The following is a 10,011-nucleotide window of genomic DNA, read 5'->3' as shown; positions in this document are numbered from 1 at the left end:
AATTTTAAGTACACTATACTTTCTTGTTAAATATAGGTACTATGTTGCACATATCTGCCCATTGAACAATATATCCCTCCTCCTATCTTCCAAGGTCCATTCTGTTGTTGATGTCTATACCTCTGACTACTTTAGAGGGCTTATTTAAGAGGAATCATGTAATATTTGTCCCTCTGTGACTTAGTTCACTTAGCATAATATCTTCCAGGTCCATTCATGCTATCACAAAAGATTCTCTTCATTTTTAAGGCTGAATGGCATTCTATCACATGTATATATTACAATTTCTTTATCTGTTCATCCTTTGATTGATATTCGGATTATTTCCATATGTTGGCTATTGAGAAAAATGTTACAGTAAACTTGGGAACTCTTAGAGTTCGTGATTTTGATTCTTTTGGATATATATCCAGAAATGGGATTGCTTTATTATAGGGTAGTTCTATTTTTAATTTTTTGAGGAAGCTCCTAGTTGTTTTCCATAGCTACTGCGTCAACTTACATTTCTACAAATAGTGCACAAGTTTCTCTACAACCTTGCCAGAACTTGGTATCTTTGGGTTTTTTGGTTATAATCATCCTAACAGGTGTTGAGGTGATATCTTGTGAATTTGATTTGCGTTTCTCTGTGATTGGTGTTGAGTATCTTTTTGTATACAAGTTGGCCGTTTGTACATCCTGGAGAAAGTTCTGTTCAAGTCCTTCACCCATTGTTTAACTGAGTTATTTGTGGGGTGGTTTGTTCTTGTTTTTGTTTTGGCTATTGAGTTACTGCTCTGTTTCCAGAAATAACCCCTTAACTGATGCACAGTTTGCAATTATTTTCTCGCATCCCATAGGTTGTCTTTTCACTTTGTTGATGGTTTTCTTGATTGTGCACGAGCTTTTCAGTGTGATGCAGTTTCCCATGTAAGTATTTATGCTTTTGTTGCCTATGCTTTGGGTGTGTTATGTTCAAGAAATCATTTATGAAGAGAGTAGATGAGTTAAGTGTTTTTACCACAAAACACACAAAACAACAGTAGTGACAACAAAAACCAAAGTGACAGGAGCAAATGTTGGAGGGATGGATATCTTTAGTACCCAGATTTTGGTGATGGCGACAGGAGCAAACACTTATATCTAAACTCACCAAATTGCATACATTAGTTATGTGCAGTTTTTATATACACTGTAGACCTTAATAGAGAAGCTGGGGAAAAATTAAGAATATAACCATTAGAAAATAGTCACTCTTACATAAAAGTGCTTCTAGTTTTGGCATCCTCCCTTTTTTCTCTACTTAGATAACATCTAACCTGCCAAGTTGCCATTTGAGTCAATTCATTCAACCTGCTCTAGCCAGTCATTATAAGGGAGGAAAAATTTTCTCTTCTTCCATTCTAGGTTCTTTGGCTGGACAAATACATTGACTTAAGACAGAGTAATAGGAGAAAAACAAATTGAATTTCACATATACTTCAAAAATATGAAACAAATGACCAGAGTAGGCAGCTTTTATACTTCTAGACAAAGAAACAATACATATGTGAATTGCCAAGATGAAAGGCTTTGAGCTAGGGGTTAGTAGATTAGCGAGGAAGTAATGAGGTTTGTTTATACAGACTTCTCTGCCCTCAATTCCCTGTCTCTGATGATAAAGTTGCCTTCTACCCTCCCCGATGTGGGGAAGGTAGTTTTCACACAGGAGATCTATTTTCTGTATTCAGTGGGACAAAGAAGAGTGAATGTGTCCATCTTGCACTGGCTGTTTCTTAAGTAACTTTAATTCAAAATAATCAATGTTCCAAAGTGGCAGATTTTCAGGTGGCATATTTTGCTCCCCTTTATTATATGCACAGCAATAAGAATAAATGTATGTTGCTGATTGGCATTAAATGACTTAGAAATACCATCAGGATTTAGCCAGTAGGATATACATTTAAATTAACCCATCAGATACTTGTCATTGTCAGATACAATGCTTGCATTGATGGCCCCTGTTAATGGCCTAGTTATACTTTTTGTCCTGTCATTTTCACCCTATAATCCCCTCACTCTGACGCTGACTCAACCATATGATGTGCTTCGGCCTAGGGGATACAGGCAGGCTTGACACAAATAGAGGCTTGAAAAATCTTTTGCACAATTACACTCCTATCTCTTGCTTCTCTGCAGTCACTGTTAGAACAGATTTGAACCAACCTGGGGACAAGTCTGAGCTAGTCTGCTGGAGGATGAAAGAGCATATAGGACACAGGCACATCGTTTTGGCCAAAGCCTCAGGCACATGTGAGAACACAGCCAGGATCAGCAAAACCTCCTATCCAGCCCTCAGCTGATTGTAGACCACAGTTAACATCTTCTGGCCCCAAGGATCATGAGAAATAATCAACTGATCACTTATGCTGCTGTGTTTTGGGGAGTTAGCAGTAATAACTAACTGATATAAATGGAAGAATATTTTTTGAGGAATATGTGAATTATACCAATTAGACAATCTATCTGTCTTATTTGTGAACGTAGATGTGGAGGAGGAAACGCTACAAAACCTGATATTCCCAGCACCTAAGTGATTGTGAAGGGTTGTAAAGTGTTATAAATCAGAAAAATATCAGAGTAACTAAACTGGTAAGACAGATCTCTCCCTGTAGCAGTCATAGACATGTATGGGTTGAATTTACAAGTCAAGTCAGAAAATGATAATTTCATCATCAAATCTGTTCTCAATGAGACAATAATATCATCAGAATAGATTTTTGTATTACAATTAGCAATAGAAAAATAATTTATGTTCATGCTCTGCATGTAAATGATTTTGCATAATTCTATCAGCCTCAGTAACAGAAATTATACAAATTTTGAGTGCTCTCTTTTAAAACTTCCTTAGCCCCTGCCCTCTACTGAAAACAGTTATTGGCATTTTTTCATTCTGGTTTTAACCCAAGTTGAAAATAGGTATTTAATTATGCTTCGAGATTTTCTATGTCCTGTGGCCAAATGCAAATATGGCATCGGATTTCTGATGAAGAATTTCAGCCACACCTGGCAGAATTCTCTTTTGCCTCAGTTACATCTTGATTATAAATTTGTAGAAGAAGACAAGTGCAAAAAGCTGGTTGCAAGCTTTGATAAAGTAAATGATGAGCTGCATGACCTTGGGCAATTAACTTCATTTCTACTTGACTCTGTTCCTCATTAAGAAGATGAGAGAGCAAGAACCAATAATCTTTCATCTCAGTGACTTTAGGAAGCAGATTGTAAATTTAAGAGTATGGGACTTAGAGACAGGCAGACCCTTTTCAAATCCCAGCTTAATCATTTACAATGTGGCACTGATCATTTTAATCATTGAGCTTCTGATTTCTCATTTGTAAGATGAGAATAATTGATGTTTTAAGAACTACTGAATGGATTAAATGGATTAGGACACTCTTGTCTTCAATGTCGTAAACCTGAGCCTTAAAAAGGCCTTCAATGAATAGCATCTCTCCTCTCTGCTAGGTTCTAAACATTTAGAGAAATAAGAAAAAGAGTAGACATGGAGACCAGAATATCCTTAATGTTGATGGGGAGAAGGTGGCTTTAAGAGAGAGCCAAATTGGTCTCCTAAGTAAAGCCCCAAACTGGGTGAAGTTTACTCACCAATTACAGGCAGGATTGGATCAGAGCACAAGTTAACCACAAATGAGAGTTCAGGTAACATTGGTACAAGGTGAAGCAGAAGGAAACTCATACTTTCTGGGAATAATCTTGCTCTTGCATGAAATAAAGGGCAGAACTGAGCCAAAAATGGATGTTTCACAAATTACTGATGTTACTTTCTCTTCCCTCGGTCAGGATGAGAGAAATAGCAGAAAGGCCAGTGATTGTAATGACTGCATTCTCTCTCCAGAGGAAAGCTGTAGACTGGGTTAGAAGTATGACTAGCCAGTAATAAGCAACCCATATCCAGTAGTTACTGTGAAAACTTTTTGAACTGTTACATTACGTTTTTTTTTTTTTAGATAACTAGAATTTTATTTAGATCGCTTTTATCTAAATTTACTTTCATTTACATATAGACATGATTAGTTGAGATTTGCAGAATTAATTTCTATCATGCTGAAATGTCTTTCTAGACATAGACATAATACTTCTTATAGTTCTGTCTGAGGTTCTAACATTTGCCTGATGTACTCCTTCCCTTCCAATTTTAGTTAGAAAAATAGCCATTGTGGGATTATTTTGATAGGGATTATATGTTAGTGCATCTCAAAACATCTACAATGAAAATAGAACCAATGGCAAAGGATTGGGATGGTAATGAAATATGGTCAAGAACAATGAATCCAGACAGGTTAAAAGTTATCAGAATTGAATGTGTTATTCTTGTTTATGAGACCAAGACTTCTGCCTGGATCTCACATTGGATTCCTGTCTTAAATTCTCCTAGTTTCATCTCCCATAAAGTTGAGTAACATCTTCTCTTCCTACTGCAAGAATGTGTCATGAAACAGTGAGAAGTGTTTTAAATAGTACTGGTGCTGACAAATACTTGAAGTTACTTTTGGGTGTGTTTTCAATCTTTTTCTGAATATAAGTCCCAAGTTTCCTGTGTCTTTCACTGACTTTTCCCCTTCATCACTACTTGAGATGATGTGAAGACAGTCTTGCAAATTCACACAAGGTGTGATAGGAAAATTACCTAATATGAATAGTGATGAAGAATTGGCATCATACCAGTTAGGAAGGAAAGAACATACAAGGAAGAACTGTTATCTAGTCTGTTGGGCATAGACGTGTGGGGTTGATGGAGCCAGGCGAAGAGATCCTGTACAGTGTCCTAAACACTAACAACACTCAGTGCACTGACGGGTAGAGAATGAATGAGTTAATCACTCTCCAGTGCCCAGGTGAGCTTCTTTCCTGTGAGGATCTGTCAAGATGGAGGAGAATGCAGCCCCACTGCTTCTATATCCAACAAACTTGTCCTCAGATCCTACAAAAACTGCCATAAGAAGAAAGTGAATATTCCAGGTGAAAATAAAATTGAGTTGTCCTAACAAGAACCATTTTAGCAAGAATAGGCCAGGACTTTCCTGTCCCACAGAGCTCCAACAGCCCTTTTACAGCAGAAGAGGGGAGAGGGAAATACAGGTCTCTTCTTCCCTATTCTACCTGAAAGCTACAAAGATGCCTTCTGATAGGACAACACGCTGTAATTTTGTTTTAATGTCTTCAGTAGAATGGTGCTATTTAGTTCAGCTTTTAATGTGGCCTTAAATTGTGGTTTTATTACCCTTGTTGACATTCTGGAAGCATGAAATTAGCAAATCACATTAAAAAAGCAAACAAAAAAAGCAAGAAACCTTAGCCTAGTTAAACAACCCCAGCATAAGCCACATATTTGAATAATGTCCTTACCTTAAAACACTGAACATATATTTATTTGAGGGTTTCTTTTTCCATAGCCAATGAATTAGTTTTATGAATAATTGCATATTCCATTACATTGCAAAAGCATGCCCTCATGGTGACCTTGAACAATGCTTTCTGCTGTGTAGGAGAAAGAAGAGACTTCGTGATTCTTCTGCTTCCTCCTGAGAAATGATTCCTCTTGACTCCACTTGATGAAAGCATCCTGTTCTTAAAACACTTGTCAATACCTCTGCTGCTCCACCCAGAAAGAACTTCTTTCTCTTACATTGCAACAGTGATCATTTTATTTCAAACAAAAGCAATTTCACAGTTACAAAGTGAAAACTATTTCAATCAAGATATCTTCATTCTGTTAGAATTCAAAAATATAGGTAATCATGCACTTTTTTTCCTTATCAAACTAAAAGTAATATGAAACACATATTACCTAAAGTGTGTACCTTCTCTGGTCTTATCAAATAAAGCAGACAGTCTCAAATACTTCAGTGGAGTGTGGTGAAGGGCAGGCTTTTTATAGCATACCTTTTAAACAATGTTTTGGCTCTTTGACATCAATTTCCTCTTTCTAACAGTGCCCTAATTTCATTATGAGAAATTAGCCCTTCCTCACTGGAAGTAGACTGGTGAGACTGTAATTAAGGCTTCTTCATTTGCTAACCAAATGGTGGAGAGAAAACTCAAACTAGGCTAGTGTGATGACCTTGTCATTCAATCTGAATTTCGAGCAGAAAATCAAAGAGACCGAAAAATCTTGGAATTCTCTTATAACAAGTGGCTTCTTCAGAACATAAAACCCAGCCTTCCTGGGCATTCATCCTGACTCTGTCACTAAGTGTGTGGTATTGGACAGGTAATTTAACCACTCTACCTTCGTTTGCTTACTTATTGATGGGGAGAATAACACCAAATTACAGGGCTATGATGATGATCCAATGAGCTAACAGACAGAAGAAACACATAGTTGTTGGTGCAAGTTGGCATTAATATCATGTTTGCACATCCCAGTAGTGATTGCCTTGAGTGTTCTGCTTTTCTATGGTACGTACGTGTGTGTGTGTGTGTGTGTGTGTGTGTGTCTCCTTCTTCACAGCCTGCACCTCTGCCTTGGTGCTCCTTCCCAAGTTGGTTCTTCATCTTCCTGTTGATTATGAGTCTCTAGTGATAATCTGATAAGTCTCTTCATGTTTAATTTATTCAAAGTAATTTTTTGATCTTCATAACCAGAGACCCTTTCCTGATGCATACTTACATTGAGATGATGTAGTTTCTAGAAAAATCCAGAGCAGATTATGAGGTTTTAATGTTAAAAAAAAAAATCAAGCTATGGAACTGGCAGATAAAAAGACTGATACTCAACCCCAAAGAGTAACAAATATATGAGGTCCAAATGTTAAAAGTTGAAAGGAATCCCTTTGGTTAAACTCTCTGCAAAATGACTCAATTAATTATCAACCACAATCAGCAATGTAGTGTGTGTCTTTTCAAAAAGTAAACCTGAGTCCATAAGAGATATAAATATATTACCAGGAACACTCCTGGGAATAGTAATGCAATTAAGGTCATAATTAAAGCATTCTTTCATCTTTTAGGTCTATACTTAAAGCAGAAAATTAAGACTTTAATGAGGGCCCAGTGGAGAATAAACCAAATTATTAAAATAATGAAGGAATAGATTATATATGAAAAGAGTAGAAGAATTGAAAATTTTCAGAACAGAAAGCCCTGTAAATTGCTAGTTTTAAATGCATGTTGAAGATTACTTTATATGGTGATACATTTCTCTTTCAGATCTGTATCAAGTAATTTTGCTGGTGACATACAGGCTAGGCAGTAGGAAGATCTTATAGACTCTACATTTTACAAGAAACAGAAACAATGGATCAAGGACATTTTGGAATATAGTTTTTCTAGAATATCTTGTTGAGATAAAGATCTAACATGATTTGGCCCATATTGACCCAAGGCTCATAGCTTTACTACCTCATTCATAAATGAGGCCAATTCCATCAAGGTCCTTCTGCCTCTCCACACCAAACTGTATTATTTAAGTACCTCTACCAAAAAGTTCAAGGAGTCTTTGAACCAGTGTCACGATCAGCCAGAGAAACTCAAAAGGGCTGTAAGTGTTCATTAACCTCATCCTGGATTTGACCAGAAGGTGGAAAGAAGAACACTCCAGCCGAGGTCCACCTCGCTAGCCACATGGTGATGTTTTGGGCTCAAATACACAGGCCCACAGATTTGGATTCTCATGGACACTCTGAACAGCAAGAGTTTGGGTGTATGAGACAAATTTAGTTTGTTTTAATTTAGAATATTTCTAATTTAGTTTGTTTTATTTATATATTATTGGTATCTTCTCACTGCATAACAAGACTTTCCACTTTTAAGGGAAATATGACAACTTGACAGATTTTTGTAGAAATTGATAAAAAAAATAAAGAGAAAGTGGTTATAACTTGTGTTTACTGTTGAAAGATGCTGATGACTTTGGGAATGGTCTGAGGTGTCTATTTCAGCTGCATTCTTTGGGAAATGGAGATAATGATAAAGGCTTTGTCTGTATCACCTTCTTTAAGGAGTTACTGTGAGTAACCAGGGTACTGAGGTGGCCAGATCTTGTAGTCTGTGCAGCACCCAAATATCACAGTAAGATAAACAGGATTCAAAGACTGGTTTTAGAATAGAATTCTCATTTGTGCTCATGAAATATTAAAAAAAAAATGTGTAGCCTAGAGTGAAGACAATTCTTTTTATAAGTACTTATACAGTATTTCTATTCACCTTAATAATACTTAGCTAATTTAATCATCACAGCAGTCAGTGAGGCAGGCCCTGTTATGATTACCTGCATTTTACAAATAGGGAAATTGAGGCCTAGAACCGTTCAGTAACTTGTCCAGTGATACACAGCTTTAATGAGGTAGAGTCGAGTTTGTACCCAGGAATTCTGTCTACAAAGTCTGTTCTCATAACCACTACGTTGTCTGCCTAAGTGCATAGGTAGTGTAACTCCCAAACAAGGGAAGTTTTAATCCAAAAGGTGTAGTAAATCTTTGACCGAGTGCACATCTTTTCTAGACAACTTCTGAGACGTCTTCCAGACTGTAATTTTGTGATGCTCTCCAGTTGACAAAGGAGATGCTTAAAATACTATCAGGGTGACTGATGTGAGCAAATCATGTCCACAAAGCCCTCTGAGGGCTTCTTCCTCCCGACACTCACAGTGCCACTTGTGATTCTATCTCCTGGAAAATAACAAAGTCAAGACAGTCTGATATTTGCAGATGAGAATTTGAATTGTAAAGTTGCAAGTGACAAAAACAAAAGGTTCTTTCAGGAAGTCTGTTTTACTTTTTGACATTCCAAACCAAAATTCCAGGTTGCTGCCCAAGAATTATTTCAGATGCAAGAACTTGAAATTTTTGAGATCAAATAGGTATGTGTATATTGAAGGTGCAGACATTAACCAAAGAGACGAGAAGGGAAACAGGTCTAATGGAAAATACCTATTTCTAGTGCTAGAGTATAGTGATCTTAGGTAAAAATACATGATTAAATAAATTCTAACTGTAGGTGTAGTTAGTTGGGTTAAGTTACAAAGCACTGTTAAGATGTCTTCCCAATTATTAACTGCAAATGCTCTGAAAAAAGTAAATGTATGCCAAGTTCTATCTTATAAAGTTATTTTGTATTACCTTGCTGAGAAGAGTTGAAAAAGGTTAAACTAGGTTATGAATATAGAGTTTTGGAAATCTCCCTATCTCTGAAGAACGAGCACTATTATATGCCAATAAGGTTGGTTCTGCCAACATATTTAGACCACATTATGAACCAGATACTACTGGGTAATATATCGCCCCACCTCCAGTGCCCTTCACTTGGGAATCCCTGGGCAGAGATTATCATCTAAACAGAGGAGATGGTTATTTGAAAGAATGAAAGTTTAAGTGCAAATTTTGAAAACTATTATAAAGGAAAGAATGATATTTTACTGTAAGTTGGAAGCGATGGTGACAGAGGACAGAGAAGGCTTTTTATGAACAAACAACAACTCTCTCTTCTTGAATATTTCCTAGCTCAGGGATGTACCTTTCCAAGAATTTAGGCAGCACAGTTCCATGGAATACAGGCATTAAAACTGAATAGCCAGAAGTTAAACTCAAACTATGTAGGGTTGGGCAAGTTATTTCACCTCTCTGGTTATAAGTTTCCTTGTCATTACTACCTTGAAAGTTTGTTTGGAGAGGTACAATCATTTCAAGCTCCTGATACATAGTAGGGACTCAATAAATTATACCTGCTTTTATTTTTATTACTGTCGATTATAGTGATAAAATATATTTGTTAAGTCGGGCTATTTGCTTCTTTAAGAATGTAAACATGTGAATCTTTAAGTTAATATATGGATTTACACTGGAAAATTGTACTTACTGCCAAATTACTGTAGGGGATACACAAATATGGAAGCTGTTATTGGTGTAGTCTGTTCATTGTAAAATATGAAAAAAATCAGGAAGACTGACAGTCTCATTGGGAAGTCAGAAGACAAAGTAATAAATATGAGTTCAGTGCTTTATTAGTCTCTGTGTTAATTGTCTATGAAAGTGT

Source organism: Camelus bactrianus, chromosome 21 (genome assembly GCF_048773025.1).
Source record: "Camelus bactrianus isolate YW-2024 breed Bactrian camel chromosome 21, ASM4877302v1, whole genome shotgun sequence".
NCBI lineage: Eukaryota > Metazoa > Chordata > Mammalia > Artiodactyla > Camelidae > Camelus > Camelus bactrianus.
The sequence above is the reverse complement of the archived record's forward strand: the minus strand, read 5'-3'. Positions refer to the sequence as shown.